Raw genomic sequence first — 22,199 nt, 5'->3', positions numbered from 1 at the left:
TATTATCACAGATGACATTAATTTTTAAGAGAAAAGGAAGAAAATATGTTACATTTCTGTTTTGTGCATATGCTGATTGAATGAAAAGTTTATGCCAGATGCCAACTTAAAATAAGGACATATAAATATTTAATTGTTTGTATGTATATGTACATTTCTGTATACACAATATGTGTCACACGGAACACTGGCTCCCAACTAGGGGCCGATGTTGCTTCCCAGGGGACATCTGGCAATGTCTGGAGACACTTTTGGCCGTTCCAGCGGGGGGAGAGAGAATGCCACTAATATCAAGTGGGTAGAGGCCGGGAACGCTGCTAAACACCTTGCGATACACGGGGCAGCCCGAATCTGGCTCAGACGTCAGTATTGCTGAGGCTGAGATCCCAGCGTGGGGAGATACATGGAGTACAGGGACCTTTCTTCAGTGTATCATTGACACATCTCCTTGACTTATTTAACATCCCCGTCTCGACGGACTTATCTAGAAAAAAAACCCCACAAATCACAAGCTGGGGGGGGGGGTTCCTCACGGCCCCTGTGAGACACAGCCTCTGTACTCTTAGGAATACACTTGGAGGCAGGCGCCTCCGTCCTGCTGGTTTCTCCTGATGACAACTGTTGACTGGCACCTAACGTCGTGTGTGGCTCACCTGGCTGGAAGCCCCACCTGTAGAAAGGGAAAGGGAGAGGCAAGGCGGGGAACTGGAGAGGAGGGGGCAAGTCATTTTAGAGCTTTATGAAGCCCTGAGTATTAGCGCGTCCTTTCAATCACTGCCCCCCCAAAGAACCGCGTAGGCATGGTTTGTCTCCATCCGAAGACATCAAGACATTTATAGCTACACGTAAAATGTCTATATACATATATAAATTTGTGCGCACATGTAAGGAGGCAAAACACTGACTGCCCTCACAGCGGGCACTGAACTCCCACAGGGCATAGGCAGTCCCTGAGAAATTTCCTTGATAAGCCACCGGACCAGAGAGAGACTCTGAAGGCAACGTTGTCATCTGGACCGTCGAATAACAAGTTGGCCTGCTACCGAAAATGGAAAAAAAATTTAACTTTTGCTTCTGGGGGGTGGGGGGGGGGATGGTTAAGAAAAAAGAAGACAAAAAAAAAAATCAACCCAGAAAGGGAGAGACAGAGTCGACGATAAGATAGTGAGATGCTGGATACTTTTTGGGGTGACAGAGGCCACTGGGAATGTATGGGGGGGTGGCATCAAAGGGGGCTTTTAGGAGTCAGAGTATGGCTCTGTACCACTTTGCCACTTTTCTAAATGAAGAAAAAAAAAAAAGAAAAAAAAGAAAAAAAAAAAAGAAAAAAGAAAAAAAAAAAAAAAGAAAAAAAAAGAAAGAAAAAAGAAAAAAAAGAAAAAAAAAAGATGGGCGTGAGCACGGCCCTGGGATGTTTGTCCTGCAGTGTGTGCTCAGAAATGTTAGGACCATATTAGGACATCTCTCTCATCTGCTGCTTTGGTGAGCTGCTTTGTGCGGGCCTGGGGAGAGGCTGGGCTTCCCGGAGGCGGTGTCTACGGCAGCAGGCAGCAGAGGGGCAGTGGGAGGGAGGCCTGCAAGCAGAGGCAGGCCGCGGCCCGGGGAATGGGGGCAAATCTAGGGGAGAGCTTGCACACCCCTAAGGCACGGATTCATGGTTTCAGCCACACTGAGCGGGACTTGAAGGGGGCCGGGGAGCTGCAGCTGACAGCTGGGATGCCACACAGATTCCACCAAGTGATTAGCCCAGATGCCACTTTATTTCCAAATCTCGGTGCCGGAGATATTGGAAAAGCCCTTGGGTAAAACCAAGCGAAGGATCCGCGGCAGGCACAAATTCACTAAGAGATTCTAAACGCAGTCACGGGGACGGGACTAGCAGTTAAAGAAAGGCCTATTCCTGAGATTGATCACACGTTTGCACTTTCGGGCTCTTGACATTCCAGAGTGTGGGACGGGGGCAGAAGGAGGTGTGAGTCAGTCACACGCGGCGCTGGGCTGCCTAAGTCGGCTGCGGGTGCTGGAGGAACTGTAGGTGAGTCACCATAGCCTCGCTCGGCCGGGTGGGCAGCCTGTGGGGACAGGGCTCCATCAGGCGGTCCCTGCCCGGGTCACCCGGTGCTGAGCACCGGATCCCTACCTCCCACAATCAGGTGAAGTCCTCCTAGCTTCTCTGGCCTCTGCGGGGCCTTTTAACTGGGAACTCAAGCCAGGCATTGTTTTCGGGCCCTCAGTGAGCACCCACCCTCCCCTTCTTCCAACGCGCCTTCCGCAGCTCCAAAGCTGGGCAGGATAAAAACACCATTTCTCAGACTCCCTTGCAGCTAGAGTTCTGATCGTGAGTCCGGTGCTGCTTATCAGATGCCGTCGGGCCGAGCTGTGAAAACTGGAGTGAGGCCAGCTTCCCGTCAGTTAGCCGATGTCTGTGGGCAAACAAGGTGGGGACGTGTGGGGACCTGCTACAAGTGTCTCCGTGTCTGAGTGCCTGCCTTGTTGGAGCCACGCCAAGCAGAGGTGACGGCTTTGCGACCCTGGCTGCTGATTCCAGGCATCTGAACACAGAGTCCCTGATTCTCCACCTTCCCGGCTGGGCCAGAGGCAGCTGCTCCCCTTGTGGACTGTTCTATGGTGTCCACAGACATTCTTGGAGGTCCCAGGCAGAAGCCTGCTGCCCTCCAGCCCTCCCTGGGTTTGGTACAGTTTGGTTTTTAACCTGCTACTAAACCCCTTTCTGTTTCAAATAGCTACACTGATTTCTGCTTCCCACTGATTGACTCAGGACATTATGAAGACATCACAGGACTTGCTGAGAATGACGGGACCAATGTGTGGGTCTAGAAAGCCACAGAGGAGGAAGAGTGGCTCCCGTCAGCACTTCTTCCTCCGATTCTCACCGACCAGGGGACTGTCCCTTCTGCTCTGGGCCCCAGGCTGGCGAACAGAGGCCCCTGGCTGTGAACTTGAAGGAGGCGTTCTCTCCCTGGGTCGTGCAAAGGCAGGGTGGCCCCTGAGGGAGAGCCCCTCCTTAAAGTGGACACCCCAGGTGCCTCGCTTGCCTCATTCTCGTCCTGGCCCTGCTCACAGGTCAGACCTCGGTGCCTGGTTGACGTCAGTGCTGAGTTTGGAGAATTCTTAGCCTGTGCACATGCTGTGGCTCAAAGAACAGCCTGTGGGTGCCTCCTCTGAGGGTCTCAAGCCTGCCCTGTGCTGTGCACTGTGCCTGTGTGAGGCTACAGCTCCCAGAGGCTCCTCCCTCTGCTGTCTCATCCTTGTCCCGACCTGCTGTGTGATGGAGGACGCTTGGCCCCGAACGTAAAATTGGTCTCGTTAGCCAAGCCGCCATGCCGTCGCCCCGTAACATCATCCGATGCCTCGGGGGAATGGCAGCTTGCGGCATTACTCTGCAAGCGCCTCGTGCCCAGTGCCCAGTCAGTAGGTTGGATGAACAGAAGCATGGTATGCAAAACAAGGGAGGGGACAGCTCTGCTCCAGCTGGTCAGATATGCCTGGAGAGCTGCCCTTCCACAGGGAAACCAAGGGGCCGGGGCCCCTGAACCCGGGGGAGCCTTTGGCAAAGGGCTGAGCGACGCACCGATGTCTGACAGATGCTCAACTTGAACAGAAGACCCGGAAGTGTGAACTAAAGCATCAGGGGCAAGGAAGTGCTTTTTCTCACCTGCTGGAAGGACGATCCCAGTAGCTGGGGACCAGAGCCGGGTGTCCTCAGTCCTCTCAGCACCCGTGAAGCTGTTGGCTACACCAACAGCTAGTGGGAGGACAAGGCCAAGAGCCTAGCCAGGATTTTTTTTTAAGTTTATTTATTTATTTTTGAGAGAGAAAGAGAAAGCGTGAGCGGGGGAGGGGCAGAAGAGAGAGGGAAAGAGAGAATCCCAAGCAGGCTCCACACTGTCAAGCAGGCTCCACACTGTCAGTGCAGAGCCCGAAGCGGGTCTCGAACCCACGAGCTGTGAGATCATGACCTGAGCTGAAGTCGGATGCTTAACCGACTGAGCCACCCAAGCGCCCCCCCCCCGCCCCTCCCCACAGTGGTATCTTTTGGAGGGAATCGCAAGTGGGTTCTTCTCTCTCAGGTTCATAATGACTGTGGAGCTAGCGAGAGGCAGATAGTGGAGGAGCGATTGCCTGGCTAGCCCCTCTTCTGCCTCTAAGGCTTGCTGTGAGGCTCGAGGCACTGGTTGCTGAGGCCGACCTTCCAGGGCGGGGGTGCCGGACCAGCTTAGCTCAGAGATACCAGCCTTAGAACCTGTTCAGAGGGAGGGGTGCACTGTTCCCCTTGCCCAGGGGCAGAAGAGATCCCACACCGGGTGTCCAGGCAGCCCTGGGAACTCCTGGAAATACATCCTCAGTGGAGACAGAGGAAGTCATTCTGGAAGAGACTGCAGCCATTGACGGTGCACTGGCCTTACCTTTGTTACCGGATGAAAAGGGGTGCTGGTGGGGGCTCTATCTCGTTCAGTGCTCTGACAGCCTGATGAAGTGTGTGCTCATTCAGGTCCTCGATCCTTGACCCCCTAGTTCCCAAACTCCAAATCGCCCCGACAGCCAAAGACTTTTATAACTCACTTGGTGGCAAGTCCTGGGCCAAGGCGATATGAGGTTATTTATGGTCTCAATTATCCCATTTACTGTAAATATTTATATCCCTACAGAAATACTCGTGTGTTTGTTTGATTACAGAGTTCCTCGGAACTCGCTGGTGTTCCATCATCGGCTGTCAGGGGCCATATAACTTTTCTAACATCCCACATTTCTGAATGTTGAGGTGTCTGGCCCTGACACCTCAGGGCCAGTGAGCCTACATTGTTTCCGTTTTACATACAATGGAAACCCACGTTCGGGAAAGAACCAGCCGTCCTGCCCGACACCACGAAACTCCTAAGCGACAGGCAGTCTTGAACCCAGGGTTCTCTGACTGTCCGTCCCGCGCTCTCCGATTCCGGGAACAGGGACTGTGCTTCTTAAATGCATGTGAATTCCGAGGTTAGAACAGCTGTGTTTTCTAACTGCACTGTCACAGCCTTTCAAACCCTCTTGTTCTGAGAATCAGGGAACAATACCGAGACTCCGTAGCGCCCCTCCACTCAACCCCAAGCCCCTGATGGGATCCGGCATGTGAAGATCTCTGTAGAGCCTTTTCAGTTATTTTTATAGCAAACTTCTAAAAGCTTTCTGTGCTTTGGGTATTTATTGTTTCTGGACATCGTGGCAAGCAGAGATTTAGCCACAGAAAGCCTAGCGTTTAATGGAACCTTTTGTACCGCAAATGTGTTCACGTGACCAAAAACAGCGTCAACTCGTGGGTGGTTCTCCTCCTTGTCCCCCTCTGTGTCATCCCTCCCTCGCTCCAAACCCTTGCTGATCCGGGGCCCCTGCCAGCACTCCCCTCTGATCTAATTCATGTTCAGTAATGAAGTCATTCAACAAACACTTATTGAGTCCCCATTGCTGCCAACAGTGCGGTATAAGAGGTTTTTTGGTTTATTAGAAGCACACTGGTCTGACGGACAAAAGATTGAGGTCCTGGTGCTACAAGAGTTTGAACAAGGCATTTCCCTGCTCTTCCCAGTTTAACCATGGATGAAACAAGGTCTGACCAGGGATCTTAATTCAGCCCTCCTTTGGGTATCTTTTTTAATCTTCAGGAAAGCTAGCCTCATGATCACAAAAGAGCTGCCAGCAGCAACCGTAGTCACATGTTTCACAACCAGGGAGGGGGAGGCAGGGCTATTTAAAGGCATTGAGCACAGTGAGCAGACAGATTGCTTGGATCCGGTTTTGTTCTCATTGAGCCCCTGCTGGTTCCAGTGGGTCAGAAACTAACCTGGACGCTATTAAATATTTTGGGCATCACACCAGGAAAAAGTGCCATTTCTTACAGTCATTAGGCCAAAGTCTGGGATTTCCAGCTGATAGGTTTAAGTCTTAAGTTACCAGAACCAATCCTCATGGCAGGGGGTTTCAGAGTGCCTCAGCTGGTTTGGAGCCATCAGGCCCACCGCTAGAGCTGGGGGTCGGGTTAGTTCTGCTCATATGGCATGGTCACTATGGGAGGGGCGGGAGTGAAGAGGTTTTCAGGTTGCACACGGGGCTGCTGTGTCTACCAGCCCTGGGGGCCCTTCCTACTCGAACCTTCCTTACGTCGGACCTTCCTTATGCACGTGGCATTGCAAAGACACCTCCCACTTGCCTGTTTCCTTGCCGCACCCTTAGTTCAGTTGTGTGGTGGGGGGGCTGCTTCCCCTGCTGGGGATTGTGCCATCCACTTCCCATCTTCCCAGAATGTTCCTCTGGCTCTGTCGACGAGAAGGGAAAACCCAGATACGGGGCAGTGCTGGTTTGCACCGTCGGCCTGGGCTGAGCAGGGAGAGTCGCGGAGGGTAAACACATCTGGCTATCTGCAGGGCCTCCCCCCATGCCTGGCACTCAGATGGCACTGAACGCATGAGCGTTCATCAGTTTTTCAAATAGAGGAGTGGCTTGTTTCTAAAAGGCTCAAAAGGTCCTGTGGAAAGTCCTCTTTCCCGTCTAATACCCTCCAGTCCCCAGAGTGAATGAATTGTAGCCATCCTGTGTGGCTTCCTGGGTTATGTTCGACGCATATCCCGAAGATATAAACAGTATTTACATCTGTGTGTGTACGAAATGAAATCCTGCATCATATATACACCAACAGGGGTTATGGTGCAAACCAGTGTTTGTTGACTGAATAAACGAGTCCCTAAAACGAAACGTGAGACCTATGCCATCCAGGGTGACCAGCCAGGAAGCAGAGACCACACAAGTGACTGTATCGGGGAATCTTACCATAGACGATCCGTGATACAAGGATCGCGGGACGGGAGAGGCAGAGAGTGGTCTTTGAGGATGCACAAAAAGGCAGCTACTGCCCTGAGTGGGGGGAACAAAGAAGGAGATGGGGGTTGTTAGCTCGCCCTGGAGTGGGGCCTCGGATGCGGAGCAGGGGGCGCTGGCTGACTGGTACCTCTGTCCCTGAGGGGGACAGGCTGTGGCTGGTTCTGAGACTGTGACGGAAAGGCGGTGATTGATCTGAAATGATCTGTGGCTACTGGGGTGACGCTACCTGGAAGCGGAAGCCCATGAGATAGACCAAGTCCCTCCGCCTGCAGTGCTGCTTCTTACCCCCCACCCCCACCCCTGCAGCGACAGTAAGGCGGCAGGGAGCACAGCAGGAGGCGGCCAGCAAAGGGGAGGGGTTTGCACAGTTCCGGCCCCAGCAACACCCAGTGGACTCGAAGCGTGGGTCTGCCGCAGAGACAAGGGTATCATAACCAGGGCACCCTGCTTCTGTTTCCTCGCAGCCGCGAGGCAGATTAGGGACAATCGCCTGCTCTGGGCAGGCTGGCCCTGTGTCAGGGCGCGTGGTCTGGTGAGCGGAATTAGAAGAAGGTGCGTCCCGGAAGAAGCAAACCATCCCAGGGTGTGTGGCTGGGTAGAAAACCGCGGGCCGGAGTTTAGCTCCTGACCCCCTTCTCATCAAGGCACGCCTCCCCTCGTACAGGGTGCGACCTGTGCCGTCACGGCCGGTGGTCTCACGCAGCACCGCCTCCGGCATGTGGCACATTCCGTTACAGATGGGCGTCGCACATGCACGCGCGTGTGCAGATGAAAACGGGTTTTCTGCCAACGCAGTATATGTGTGACGGCAGATGTACATGTGGAGACGGTTTGCCCGAGCAGGAGAGGGGGCTATCCTGTTGCCCACCCTCCGTGGGGGCTGGGAGTGAGGATGGGCTATCGAGAGACCCCCAGGGTCCCCGGGGTGTTCTGTGGGTAGCTCACCACGCACCTGCCCCGTCTCGATGCAGGACCCAGGGTCTGAACTAAACCAGTGTGCTTCTGCAGACAAAGGCATAGAAAATAGAAACAGTTTCTCAGCGAATCTAGGACAGGAAGCCGCTTCTGAGGGACAGTGTGGTGTTGGTGGTGAACCAAGATGTGGGGGCGGGAGTCTTCAGATAGTAGGCATTAGAGAAGTTTGAGAGGCTATTTCAGAATTCCTCATAATAGAGTTTTCAAATTGGATGGGACCCTAGGAATGATCTCGTGATAATGATAATGACGGTAACACTAGTTGTCTTCGATTAGGTTTTCGGGAACCAGACTCTGAGACGGTTCTCGGAGAGGCCGGGGAGCACTCATCACAAATAAAGAGGGGAGGAGGCTGACCAGGCCAAGGGGGCAAGCAGACCCAAGGTGTGGCTGTGAACGAGGCCCCAGGACCCTACAGGGGGCTCTGGAGTGGGATGGGCCTTCAAAATGGCCTCCGACCGAGGTAAGAAGGCTGGCCCTTGCGTCCACACATCACCCGGTCATCGGCCACAGGCCCCCGTGAGAGAGCAGATCCCTGTGGTCTAAGGCAGGTTCTCATGAGGGATGAGCTTCCCATTAGCTGGAGATGTGTTGCTCCCAAGAAGGGATCTGGGCAGAGCTTCAAGGGAGCCACAAAAGTAGCAATGAGGTGACAATAACCTCCCACCTGTTGATCACCTACAGGGAGCTAGAAGCCTTGCCCACAGACCTCCCCAAGTATTCCTCATCCCAGTAAGCAGCACGGGCATCCAACCACAGCTCAGCACTTTTTCATCCGCAGCCAGAATGACCCCCAACCATTGCTCTCCTGTGTAGAGCCCTTGAATCGCTTCTTGTCGAACTGCAAGTCTAAACTCCCTAGCGCAGGATGCAAGGACCCACGCCATGGGTCTCTGCGCCCTCGTCGACGTCTGTTTTCCCCTAGCCCACCATATTCTAGTCTCACTGGTCTTCACTTGATTCCTTCTGCATACCCAGCTCATTCTGGCCTCAAAGCCTTTATAGTAGCTGTTCCCCATGCCTGGAATGACCTTCCCCAGAACTGCCATGGCGTGGCTTTGTCATTCAAGCCTCAGCTCCAGTGTCACCTCCCTGGTGAGGCCTCTCCTGACCTCCCTAGTTAAACTCTTACTGGAGACATCAGTCTAGCCCGGTTTCAAGGACCAGGCCCCACCTCTTGCAGCCTGGGGGCGATTTGCAACTGATCAAAGCTTCCTTTGTACAACCTGACCTGGCTGGTGGGGTGTCTCCTTGGGAAGAAAGTTCTCACGTGGTCTTTTTCAGGATCCCAGAGCTGTCTGGGACCTCCCTGGCCCTATTGTGGTAAAGCGAAACTCACTGCGGAATAGGAGGAGCTCGGGAACTGAGAGCCCGGCCTCTCTTCTCCAAGTGAGTCAGTTAACAAGTGGAAAAGAGAAACCCCTTCACCATTGAATTTTTAACCGCACCAGAAACTGCCCATCTGTTTGGTCCAACGCGGGAGGGGCAATTTGGTTACTCTGTCTACAGGCTTGGGGCAAGTAGGAACAGAGACGAGGTTGGAAGCATTGTTAACGTGTGCGTTTTCTTCAGTCATTAAAGGAGAGCGGCAAACTTGGGACGTTTGAAGGGAACCGTCATCCACTTCACAAGCAGTCGTTTGGTGCTGTGACTAAGACGTGGAAGGACTTGGACGAGGCATCGGGGCCACCGGAGTGTCACACGGTCGGTCCCTTTTGTCGTGGAGCTTACTTTTAGGAGAAGAGACAGGGCAGAGGAAGTGGGGGCATGGGACAACGCGCGCTGAGACCGCGTGCTGCGTCAGGCTGTGTCTGTGTTTCTCATGCACGCGGAGCCCCTAATAGACAGCAGGCAGGGTGCGCCCAGAATCGAGGGGCCGGGCAGGCACTGAGTCCGAATTCCCAGGAAGGCGGGCGAGCGAGTGAGCTCCGTGGGGCAGAGGCAGTGAGAGAGGACATCTGCGGGAGTGGCCTTGGACGTGGCTCCCACAGAGCGGTGGCCTCCAGGCCAGCATCGCTGAAAGAATAACCCATCTGCCCCATGTCCCTAGCACACTTCTGCCTCTGCCTCCTCCCCTTCCCTCACCTCTTCTTCCCCTGGCTGGGGAGCACTCAGGAATGACTCTCTGAGCCCTGGTGGTGGGGGTGGGGGCACCCTACCTGGCCGATGTCTTACAATCTCCAGCAACCACACACCAAACAGAGTCTCTTGGCTGGAAAGCACGGCGGTCCCTTGGAACCTCTTCTTGGAAAAAGCAAACGCTCGCTCAGTGTTTGAGCCTCCTGGCTGGTTCCTTTGGAAGGGGGGTTGCGGGAGCCGCTGCCCAGGGGGACGGAGGGGTGAAGTGGAAAAACATGGACTGGTTTCACAGCAGAGCATAGGGAGGCTGGGAACTGTTCTGCTCTGTGAACAAAGTCAGGCTAAAGGCGGCAGTGGGGGGGGGGGGGGGACAGCGTGAGCCAGCGAGTGTGAGAGAGAAAGGCATGGAAAGGCATGGAGGGAGTCGGCTCTTGGTAATTTGAAGTTAATTTGGAATTGCCTGGAAAATCACCATGCAGCATCCAGTTCTGCCTTTGATGGTCGAAAGAGACCAATGCTTTTATTCGTCTTCAGGATTTGTTTCCTGCCTCCCCGCCCCCCCCCCCCCCAGCCCAGCAGTGAAGCAAATTAGGCAAAGCAGCAGTGGAAGAGGAAAAGGTCAGGCTAATTGTTGGTTGGGAGCTCATAGAGAGGAGGCATATTGCCCCTGCCTGCTTTAACCTGCCCCCCATCGTGTCCCGTTGGCATCTGCAAAGACAAGGCACCCACGCGGGCTTTCATTACTAGCCGGGACCCCTCGTTCCAGCCACCAACACGCCTGCACCACGCGCGGTGTCTGGGGGCAGACGAGGCAGGTGGAACTTGGCCCCGCGTTGCCCAAGAAGGGCCTACAAGGGGCAGCAAACCTGAACGCCCACCCCAAGCCGCCTGGTGACGCGGCTCTTAATTTGCAACGTCAGCAGTGCAGGGATTGGAGGGAAGGGTAGCTTCATTTTTTTTTTTTTCCTCTTTTTCCCCCGGTTGCTTCATTCTTATCAACTCAGCTGTAAAAATTAATATCATCGAGCTTCGTGGAAGGATACGCAATGTAGACTCATCTCTGGAGAGTCTAGAATGTACCTTTGTATCCCATTTAAGCAGTCACCTGGGGAGCTCGCCGGTGCTGTTTGGGGCCCCTGGTAGAGCTGTTGTCTAATGAGCAGCGTGCTGGCGGGATGCCCGCTGCCGGGGAGGAGGACCCGGGAGGGGCCTGACCTTGGGAGAGGCAGACGATGGGAGAACTGTCTTCTCCAAACTGCGAGTGGTTCCTCTCTTGGTAGAGGCAGAAGCTTTCATCTTTAGGCAGATGTTTCCTCTGGGCCGCTGAAATGATCAGGACGGACCTTTGAGTCCATAAAGTGAGCTCCGCCCGCAACTGCGGGGAGACCGGAAAGTAACCTGAATGTCAATGTTGTAAATGGGAAACACCAGAGATGCATTTGTTGCGTGTGGCTATGCCCCGGCTGGGTCTCTCCTTTTGTCTCTCTCCCTCCCTCCCCGCTCCTTTTTTTGCTGACTGTGCCTCCCCTGGTCACTTTAGTCGGGCGGTGTGGATGCTGCTGACCCAGAAAGGAAGCCTCTTCCCTTGGCTGCCTCCTGAGTAACGATCCGGGTGGGAGGTTATTCAGATCTAGTTTGGGAGCTCTGGGATTCCATCCGGACCATTCCTGGGTGGGATGTATCTTTCCTTCCCACCAGCAACCCCCAAAAGCAAAGGGGGGACCTGCGGGGGTTCAAATTTAACTTTGGTTCGGTCACCTGGATTCTCTTGTTGGATTGCCGTGATCTTGGAGCATCAGGGCGGTGACCACATGGATGAGTACATGGCTCACCACGTCCTCCTACGGTGGCCCCCATGGGCCAGAGTGGGGGATGTAACGGGTCTCTATATGCTTTATGAAAACGCTTCTCACTGCTCTTGTACCCGAACCTTCTGGACAGAGTATGAGTAGGAGATTATCAGGGGAAAGGGTGATGTTCTTTCTAGCCACTGGGATGACAGCAGAAGGAGGCCAACAACCCAGCCCCTGTGGAGGAAACATCTTAGATTTGTGCTCGGCGGTCAGCTACTGGGAAGCTGGGGACATTCGTGGGATTGGTCTTTTGGAACCACTCCTGGGGACTTCCTCTCGAAAGAAGATGCTCTGCGCAGCTTCTCCCAAACTGTTGAAGTGCCTTAAATTTAACGAACTGCTGGGTCCGCCGTCCTCCGCCAGGCAGCTCTGACCATCATTTGGTCCCTACTCCCCATAACCTCACTGAGAACTCTGTACGAAAGGCAGGAATGGCCCCAGCTCCTGCATCTCCCGCACAAAATACCGTCAGCACCTCTGGGTGTCTGGATTCTCACAGCTGTTACTCGGTCATTCCATGGGGCAGGTGAATGTCACCCGGCTGGGGGAGTGGGCACCCGGCTGGGGGAGTGGACAGACAGAACCGGTTGGACAGTCTGCCCTCAGGCGATCTCCCCCAAACCAAGGACTAGACAAGACTGATGGCAGCGGAATTGGGAACCCCATGGCTTATGACCCACTGAAGGGCCATGGGAAGTGCTGTCAACCCGTGTCCCCTGAGTGATGAAGTCCCCACTTGGGGGATCTCAACAGTTGTAAAAAAAAAAAAAAAAGTACTTTCTTTCTAGGGTCTCCATATGCACCCTTGGGACTGTAATTCTCATGTGGAAGCCAGACATTAACCTGTGTCCCTTCTGAATACATGGTGACTTACAGCTTAGAAGGCATCAAAGAGACCTTCAGGGGGCGCCTGGGTGGCGCAGTCGGTTAAGCGTCCGATTTCAGCCAGGTCACGATCTCGCGGTCCGTGAGTTCGAGCCCTGTGTCAGGCTCTGGGCTGATGGCTCAGAGCCTGGAGCCTGTTTCCGGTTCTGTGTCTCCCTCTCTCTCTGCCCCTCCCCTGTTCATGCTCTGTCTCTCTCTGTCCCAAAAATAAATAAACGTTGAAAAAAAAAGTTAAAAAAAAAAAGAGACCTTCAGTATCTAAGTAGACATCGCTAGCACGTCGGGAACCCCCCGATGACTGAAGCCACTTGGCACCTGTGTGTGTTCCTGCAGTTAGTTATCCCTATCATGGGGGTCCCCCACTCAGAAAAGGCAGCAAGAAATCTGTCCCTGCCTTTAGCTGACCTCACCTTGCCCTGGGATCTGGAAGGCACTCATGTCAGTCTCAGCTCAGTGAGAGCCGAGGGTCGAGCCAGGGTTGTTTTGAATGATGGAACTGCCCCACACACTTTCTCCTGGGAGGTCAAGGTGGAGCCTGTGCCGTCCCTAATACATTCTGTCTACTTGGATCACTGCCTTGGGCCAAGCGGAAAGGTCAGTACAGAACCATAAGGCGGAATCCCCCTGGCTTTCTCAGGTAGACCCTGATTAATATGACCTTTGTTCAGACGGCCGGGTCTAGGACTCTGGGTAGGGCAAAGCTGAGGTCAGTACTGCAGGTTGGTCTCCTCTTGCTGCCTGGAGCCCTGTTGATATTTGCCTCACTTAAATGCTGCATGACTCTAACAGAACAGATTTGGTCCCGCTCCCTGTTGGTCAGCTTAATCAGAGTGGCCAGTGGGGTGGGGTGCTCAAGGGAAAATCGGCCAGAAGCTGAGACTAAAAAGGGTGGATATGGTCGGGAGAAAATTCTCTGCAGGCCTTTGGAGTTCCTGCCTGTTTTGTGAACAGAGGCACCACCTGCCTTTGTTCCGGGCTATGCTTTCAAGTCCCTAGTACAGCCAATAGCCTTGGAGGAGGGCGTCCCTCTGGAGAGCAGGGCAGGCAACCCCGCTGTTCCTCGTATGAGATTCACCTTCCCTGGGGTGCCTGGGTGGCTCAGTCGATCGAACATCCGACTTCAGCTCAGGTCATGATCTCACAGTTCACTAGTTCAATCCCCGCTTCAGGCTCTATGCTGACAGCTCAGAGCCTGGAGCCTGCTTCTGATTCTGTGTCTCCCTCTCTCTCTGGCCCTCCCCTGCTTGCGCTCTGTCTCTCTCTTTCTCAAAAATAAATCAGACATTAAAAAAAAAAAAGAATTTATAAAAGATTCACCTTCCCTACGCTTGGGGTTTCTCTACTATAATACGACCCATTGAATGTGCAGGCATCATTTGGCCCTTTCCATGTTGCCTTATAGGATTTGGGGCTTGGGCAACCGAGGCAAGAAAGGCTGCTATTCTGCCTCTTACTATTTCTGTGAGGATTGAAGTCTTTTGTGTCTGGCCCAGGAACCTTGACTGTAGGGTGCGCTAGCTTCTTAGTGAGTAGGGTAAACCTTGGACACCTCCCAGTCCTCGACAGCCATGATTTGGCCTGGACCACCCTTAAGTGGGGTGGGCACGTGAGCGTTATCCGTCGTGGGCATCACGGGAGGACAGAAGTCCACATCACGTGGACTGTGCCGGACTGGGCTGGCTGGTGCGTGCGGGGCCACCGTCCAACGCTGTCCTTTGTCCAGCCCACAGAGTCCTTTCTGCCTATGATCCGGGAGGCTGGCGGGAGAGCGCGAGCAGGGGCCTCCGGGGTCAAACCACAGGGACTTCCACCGTGGCCCTCCACGCAGCCCAGCCTCCGTTTGCCCATCTGTCAAGCTGGGCTGACGAAAGCACCTACTTCAGAGGGGGTTTGTGGGGACTAACTAGGCAGGCTGTCGCCACCGTGGTCGTTATTCTCCTTGATAACGTTATCGCCTCGACCTTGACTCATTCTTTGTAAGCCTTGCCTCTCCCTCTTAACAGCCTGTCTGTAATCTGACTTTATCTCTTCTACACTGAAATTGGCCAATTTACATGGCACCCCTCACCACAGCCACTGGATGTGCCTCTAATCTAATTAGACTAATTTCAATTTCCTGGATTTAATGACTTTTAATTTAATTAATTTAGAATGCAGTACACAGGGTGATTAATTAGGAAACGTTACTGCGGGATTTGGAAGGTGAGTCGCAGGATGTGTTTAAATATTGTGGCCGTGGCCGTCAGTCGCTTTACACGGGGGGCCCCCCCGCCCCCAGGAGGCACAGAATCCGGAAAACCCCGGGCGGAGCCGGGACCTGAATGGAGATCACCCGACGCCAAGCTTGGATCCTTCGTCTCTGTGCTTTCAGTGACAAGGAGCAACTCCCAGGGGAAGCGAGGGGGCGGCGGATTCCAGCGAACGTCGAGCGGGAACGAGGCAAGTGTCGCGAGCGGTGAGGACGGGCCTTGTCTTTCTGCAGAGCCATACCCTTCACCGTGTTCTCCGTGCGCCAGGTAAATGGGCAAACCCGCTGCGATTTTGTTTGGTATATACTGCGTGCTATGTTCCCTTCTTGAGTACTCGGGAGAAGAAGAAGAATGTTAACACATACGTAACGCTATGCACCGGGAGCTATTCTGAGTGCTTTTGTATTGATCCGCTCATCCTGTCGTCATAGGAGGGGGGCACACCGAGCGATTTCCATCGTCTGAAGGAGGAATCTGAGGTGCTGAGTCGGCTCTGCTGGGGAGATCTGTTCTTGTATTGCACGAAAGGGACAGCCCCCGGTGGAGTCCCGTCTGTGGCAGGCGGGTAGGGAGACGGGTTAGGGCTGGGCATTGTCTTGAGCCCCGCTTGTCACGCGCCCTCCGTCTCTGAGGGGAAGAAGTAGCAATGACACCACTCGGAGAGCCCTCTACGGGGCCGGGCTGGCCTCCTAGTGCTTGTCGTGTGTTGACTCCACACATGGCTGGCCCACCCGCTGCTCACTGAGGGGAGGATGCCTGGGGTCTCCTCACAGCCCTGGGGGTCAGGGTGAGCCACCCGCCCTCACCGCCCCTCTTCCTCTTGGCCATCGACTTCAAGAAGCCATAGGCTCTGTTCGCTGGTCGGGGCTTCTGACTGCATTTGGGTTGGGCCCTCGGAAGCAGAGCTGAGCCAGACCCTCTACCCGGAGCTGGGCCCTCTCCCCTAAAGTTCAGCTCCAATCCCAAGGTCACTTATTTTCCAGATGGGTTCGTTGAGCATCTTTGGGGCTCTGACCCCTGTTCTTCTGGAATGTTGGGCCGTGACCCAAGTAAGGAAAACAGGGTGCAGACTCTACTTCCGGACGCAAGCAATGCCTGAGAGGGCTAGACCCTGTTACCCAAGGAGAGAAAGACAAGAGTTGCCTTCCATAAATGCCCTGTAGGGAATAAGGCCAATCAGGGGAAGCCAGAGAGAGAGACTCTCTAAAAGAAAGGATTTCCTTAACTAGAACGGGTTCTTCAGTAGGCGGTGAGGTACTGAAAGGGTTCAAACAGAGGCTGGTTGTCAATAATTCGCTCACCTAGTCCTCTTTTTCTGGAATGTTCTTTCCTTTCCTTTTCCGCTGGTTCCCTCTCATTCAACCTTTAAGACAGCTCAGGAGTTACTTTCTGACGGACCAGGTGTTCTCTATGCTCCTGCAATGCCCTGGGCAGAACTTAGTCATGGCACTCAACGTACATCGCAACGATCTGCGTATGAGTTTGTCTCGTTCACGTCGCGTCCATGTTGCCCTTCGATAACCCTGCAAAGTGCCTGTGGTTTCCCCTAGTTGGAGGGTGGAGACCTCAGCATGACTGAAGGTCTTGCCCATGAAGCCAGAAGGAGCCAGAGATGGTCGGGAATCTGGTTCCCAGACCTAATGTCTGCAATCTTTCCACCATGAAATACTGCTCTCCCAGCAGGGGCCCCGATTCTGTGATTCGTGAGGTCGTGGTCTTGTGTGCAAGCTGTGTGTCTGAGGCACCAGGGGCAATCTATCAAGGGGTGGCTCCTGGGCCATCTCTGGAGGTATGTTGACCCTTGCGGACAGCCACGTAAGTACACAAACCCACCTCATCAGCTCACAGGCGCACTCTCTGAGCCCTTCGGAGGTCACGGAGAGGCCAGGCAAAAATGAGAACCAGGGCCGCCAAAGCCTGTGTTTCTCCTGGACCTGTGGGGCTTGTTTGAGCCTGAGCCAAAGCCCCTCTTAGCGCCCGCATTCCTTGACTTAACAAAGGTGAGGAGAGCCCTACCCTGTGGTTTTAAGGCTGGATTCCATTTCTATTAAGATCGCTGAAGGCCTCGTAAGATTAACTCACGGTCACCCCTGTGAAAGCCGATCCGAGTGGAAAATCGAGTTAGAAAATTCTGCCTTCCCTTTCCCTCACACCGCAGCAGATTAAGGGAAGGCCTGATGCTGAGTTTTGGGGATTTATGGGAATGTGCAGTTGCTGGCTGTTAAACGTGCACTCTTTGGGATGTTGGCAACCTTGCTTCCTATAAATCGTTGCTGGTATTTCTTAGCCTTTCCTTGCCAGCAACGCGGAGGCCTGCAACACCTTTTCCGTGCAGTAGCCTGTGAAAATATTGAAGCTGGGCCCAGAAAAACACCAGCATAGAAAGGGGAAACTTTGATGTTTGCTAGTTATTTTCAGACAACCCTTGCCAAATCTTAATTTTTCTAGTTTACAAGTGAGGGATTCTGACCATCTGCCTGCTGTCAACCGATGTTTGTTTGGGTGAAGATTTTATTTTTTTCTCCCAATCTAGCACTCCTGTTCTTACAAGTAGTTTATTGGACTTCATAAATGTCAGCGTTTTGCAGGCATTTTGTAAGCAGCTTATGATTTAGTATTTAATCAAAATTGAGCAGTCAGCGTCTGTCATCAATCTGAAGCGGGAGTAACAATGAGATCGCAGCTCAACATCCACCAGGACCACGATTGGTGCGTCCCAACTATCCCTGTGAGAATTATGTTTGCGTCTGAAGGGAGGGCGGTGAGTAGGACGGTGGAGGAAATACCCACCCTTCGGGCACCGATTATGCACTATCTTGTGTTTGTGTCAGCTATCGAGTGCCAATACTGCGTAACAAGCCATCCCAAACTCAGTGGCTTAAGTCAATAGACAGTTTTTTAGCTCCTTAATTTAAGGAGTCAGCTGGGAGCTCCTTCTAGCCTCAGCTGAGCTCCTGAAAGGTGTGGGAATGAGTCGGGCCGTTGGTTGATCTTGCCTGGCCTCATCTGGGACAACTGAGGCAGCTCAGCTCTACTCCACAGATTTCTCGTCCTCCACCAGGTTAGCTCAGGCATAGTCAGGTGGTGATGGGGGAGTGCAGAAGCGAAGAAGCCAATCATTCAAGTGCTCTCCTAAGCTTCTGCTTGCCTGACATGTGCCAACATCCCATGAGCCAAAACATGGCATGGCCTAACCCTGAATCAAAGAGGGGGACAGACTCCATGTCCTTGTTGTGAGAGGTTTTCTCCAAAGTCACAGGCAGAGGCAGCGGGCACAGGGAGGGGCGGAGAACCGGGGCCCCTTGATGTGATCTAGCCCAGTGATTCTGGAAATCCCACAAAGGAGGTGATGTTTCAACCCCAACGTCCAGAGGAAGAAAGAACGCTAAGTGCCAAAGGCCTCTTCTGATGTCGTTACTAAATTCCTTCCTTGCTTGGTGCTACAGACTGAATTGTATCCCTCCAGATTTATGTGTTAAAGCCCAACCCCCCGAAAGGGACACAGGGAGAAGGGAGGTTGTTCTTTTTCTCCTTTGCTACCAGCTTCCCCGCCTCCAAGGATCAGCTCCGTGTTCTAGTCAAGTTGGTAAAAATGGTCAGGAGGAAAGAGAAGCTCGAGGGGGACATCGAGGTGCTCCTAAGAATCGGGCTCACCGGTCCCCCCGCCTCAGCCCTCTGGCTTCTCCCCTGCCCATCTCCTCCCTCCTTCTGGTTGACCCTGCTTTAGCTTCCGCTGCCTTCTCTCCAGCCCCTCCAGCCCGCCGTCCCTCCCCCATTCTGACTGCTCTGGGGGCAGCAGGGCACCAATGAGAGTCAGCCTGACCTGAGCTGGACTCCACTCAATGGCTGTTTGTCCCTGGAAGTCAATAAACCCCTCTGAGCCTCTGTAAAATGAGACGACTCGGCTTAGTGTGACGTCATTGTACAACCGCACAGCCACGCCCCCAGAGAACGTCTAGCTCGTGGGCACTCAATTCATATTCTTTTATCGCCCCCTTCCTCCCTACTCCTGTTGACCTGAATCTTCATGGCATTTTCCTGTCCCTTCGATAATTTAACACGGATGGTTTATTAAACAGGGGCTTCCTGATGGGCTGTTACTGACCTGGCAAAGAACAGATGTGCCCTGTGAGGGTGCCCAGGCCCTGAAGGAAGAGTAAGCAGTGGGCGAGCCTGCAGGGATGGTGTCCTCTTGCCAGAGGGGAGTGGCCGGCGGGGGGGGTGGGGGTGGGGGCAGACCCCGATGCTGTCACCTTCATGCCTTGGGCCACCTCTTGGCCTCCTGAAACGGTGGTTTGGAAGATGGGGTTTCCCCATCTTTCCCCGTGAGGTTTCTATGGAAACTGAAACAAAGCAGGTGAAATTCTCAGTGCTTCACCCCTCCTTGTTCTGCACATAGGGCTCAGGCCAGCTTCCAATCTGGGGAAGGAGGTTGGTTACCCACCTGGTCTAGCTTTGGTGCTGCGACAGCCAGGTATTTCTTCAGAACTGGTCATGTGGCTTAAAGCATGACTATCCTAGATTCTATTCCTTTGGGTCCTAAGGAGTCAATTTCTTCTTTCTTCTAAGAAAGAAGTTTCTACGATGAAAGACATGTCTTTGGGGTGGAGACGTTCGTGGACCCCTGATGGCTGACGTTTAGGAGGAGGGCACTTGAGGATCCCAGTGCTAGTTCTGGCTGTGACACTGCAAAGTGTCCCGATGTGACCGTGGATAAGTCACGTCCTATGTCTGGGCTTCAATGTTCTCAAATATAAAACTAAGGGCTTAGGTTGTGTGGACTCTAGGATTTTGATGAGCTCAAAAGGTTAACTTTGAGGTTACTCATGGGGTTCCAAAAGGGGTAGGTTTGATGAAGGTGTGGTTAAAAGGGCGGAAGCAGGGCAGCCGGGGTGGGGGCGGGCAGAGGCAGCCTGCCTGGGTGTGGCACCTGGGCTCACGCAAACCTGTTAAACTTGGAGGTTCAAATCAAGGCCCACTCGTGGATTGATTGGCTCATTGATTGATTCATTCTCTTCATAAGACTTCCTCTGACCCTTCCCAGCCCAAAGTGCTCTCTCCCTTCCCTGACCTTCCGTGGCCCCTCCATGCAGCCTCACTGTCGTCTCTTGCAACATCTCTCCGCTATCTCTTGCTGGCCTGGCTGTTTTCCAGATGGCCCCTTGCTTCCTGTTCCATGTCCCGGCTCCCTCGCTGCCTGATCGCGTGGGAGACTTTCCTTTCTGTCTCCACCTCTCAAAGTTCTGGCTATGGCTTAAGGGGCTGCTCAAAAGCCACCTCTTCCAGGAAGTCTTCCCAGGCAGGTAATTCAAAACTCTCTTTCCAGGTGCTCCTTATTAGCACCCTTCAGTGTCTGTCCATTGACATAAGACAAGGCCAGAACTTTGAGCTTAGGTCCCGAGCCTTGTCTCTCATCCCTGCCTTCCCCATCCCCCAGAGAGGCCAGGGTGTCTCTTACCTCCACACAGAACCAAAGATGTTTCTCTTGCCTGGAAAACCTTTTCTCCACCCTGTCCCCATGAGGATGACACTTTAGGATTCTAAGACTCCGCTTCTGTCCCCTGTACTGGTAAAGAGTTTCTTGGACTTCTCTTTTGGTCTGTATTCTGTGTTGTGCCATGCGCTAGTCTCATCCATAAGTCTGGTGACCCTGAGTTATTTGCCTCTAAGGTCACAGTGCCTGGCACATAGCAAGTGCTCAATGAACATGGCATTGAAGAGTATTCTTCTATGTGTCCATCACAGCACCCAGCAGAGGCTGGGGCCCAGGCAAATATATGGATGGGACGATTGATTCAAAGGTCTGTTTGTAGCAGTCTTGGGTTCTGGGATGGAGCCTTGAAGCTGGTGGAGCTGAGAATATGGCTCCTGCTGTGTGTGTGTGTGTGTGTGTGTGTGTGTGTGTGTGTGTGTGTATTCTCCGTGGGCATGCTTGTTGGGGTCTTGGTAACCTGCCATGGGTGGGGGGAAAGCCTTAGTGCCCCAGAGGCTGATGCCTCTCCCTGGACACCAGGCTACCAGCCTACCAACTCCAGAGTCAACACCGGAGACGCTCCTGGAGGACGCTCCACAGTCACGGTCACGCACAGACTGCGTTCTGCAGTGGACCAGGGCACGGTCTTGGAGCTGCGTGGTCTTGCACCGGGTACCTTAGACAGGTTTCTGACACCTCACATCCTCTGGGAAACTAGCCATGCTGGGCTGCCCGTGTGCCAGGCCTTGGGTGAGGCCTCTGGGGGCAGGATCCGATTTAATTTTCATGACCACCCTTGTTGGCAGAGGGGAAACTGAGGCACGGAGCGGTTGAGTTACTTGTCTTAGACCACGGAGCAGCCAAAGGGAGAGCAGGGGGATGGGGCGGAGCAGCCTTAGCCACAGCCCATGCTCATGGGTGCTATGCCTGCTCCTTCTCACATAATAATGCCTCCTTGAGCCACTGGATTAATGTAAACAGGTGACATTTATGGCATGAATGCCACACAGCAGGCATGCAACCAGTGGAAGCTGACATTATCAATCTCTCACTCAGGCCTCTCAATGTAAAGGTGAGGAAACCGAGGCACGGTTCACGTAAGTGACTTGAAGGTCACGTCGTGAGTCGGGTGAGGTCTCCTGATGGCCGGCTCTCTTCCTTATGTAAAAATGAGAAGGAAAGAGAATCTCACATTTGGGAAGAATTGAGGCAGAGAGGGAGGTGGTGGGGGACGGCGGTTGAAGACAGATGGGGAGCCAGTCCTTCCTTGTAACTCTCCCAACCACCAGTGAGGACGGTCCTGCTATCCCAATTTGCAGTCCTGCCAATCTGATCGCGGGGGGTGGGTGACTTTCCTGAGTCTGTCAGCTGGTGAAAGAGAGCAGAATTTGAACGTGGGCTTGTCTTTCTCCAAGTCCCGTGCTTTCTTCTGCATCGCTAGCCTAGGAGTGAGGTTGAAGATCAAGGTCAGAGTAGCCACGATTTGGACCGTCGCTTGTGGCAGGGAGTGGACCAGCTGCTGAGGTTGTTCCTTCTGAGTATCCGGAGAGCTCCCGGAGCTGGGGAGAGAGCGGTGTGGGGAGGAGTGGGCCCCAGGGGAAGAGGCAGCTCTTGAAAGTAGAGAGCTGCGTTTCTTTTTTAAAAAATATTTACTTATTTTTGAGAGACAGAGAGAGCACGAGCAGGGAAAGGGCGGAGAGGGAGAGAGGGAGACGCAAAATCTGAAGCAGGTTCCAGGCCCCAAGCTGCCAGCACAGAGCCCCACGCCGGGCTTGAACTCACGAACCGTGAGATCATGACCTGAGCGGA

General features: G+C 53.6%; 2 long non-coding RNA genes across 3 annotated transcripts in view; one reads left to right on the top strand and one right to left on the bottom strand.

Annotated features, from left to right (window-relative positions):
• LOC111560801 overlaps nucleotides 1–22,199 on the top strand; it is an 82,159-nt gene that overhangs the window by 31,535 nt on the left and 28,425 nt on the right. For both annotated transcript variants that reach the window (XR_002742862.2, XR_006599042.1), the window contains exon 3: nucleotides 15,040–15,184. This is a non-coding gene — a long non-coding RNA (uncharacterized LOC111560801). The remainder of the gene's footprint in view (nucleotides 1–15,039; nucleotides 15,185–22,199) is intronic.
• LOC123385873 lies at nucleotides 14,785–17,383 on the bottom strand. Its single transcript, XR_006599043.1, has 2 exons — nucleotides 16,219–17,383; nucleotides 14,785–15,469 (listed from the first exon to the last, which is right to left on the bottom strand). It is a non-coding gene; the product is annotated as an uncharacterized LOC123385873 (long non-coding RNA).

Source organism: Felis catus, chromosome B3 (assembly GCF_018350175.1).
Source record: "Felis catus isolate Fca126 chromosome B3, F.catus_Fca126_mat1.0, whole genome shotgun sequence".
In the NCBI taxonomy this organism is placed as follows: Eukaryota; Metazoa; Chordata; class Mammalia; order Carnivora; family Felidae; genus Felis; species Felis catus.
Note: the sequence above shows the minus strand (reverse complement) of the source record. Positions and strands in the feature narration are given on the sequence as shown.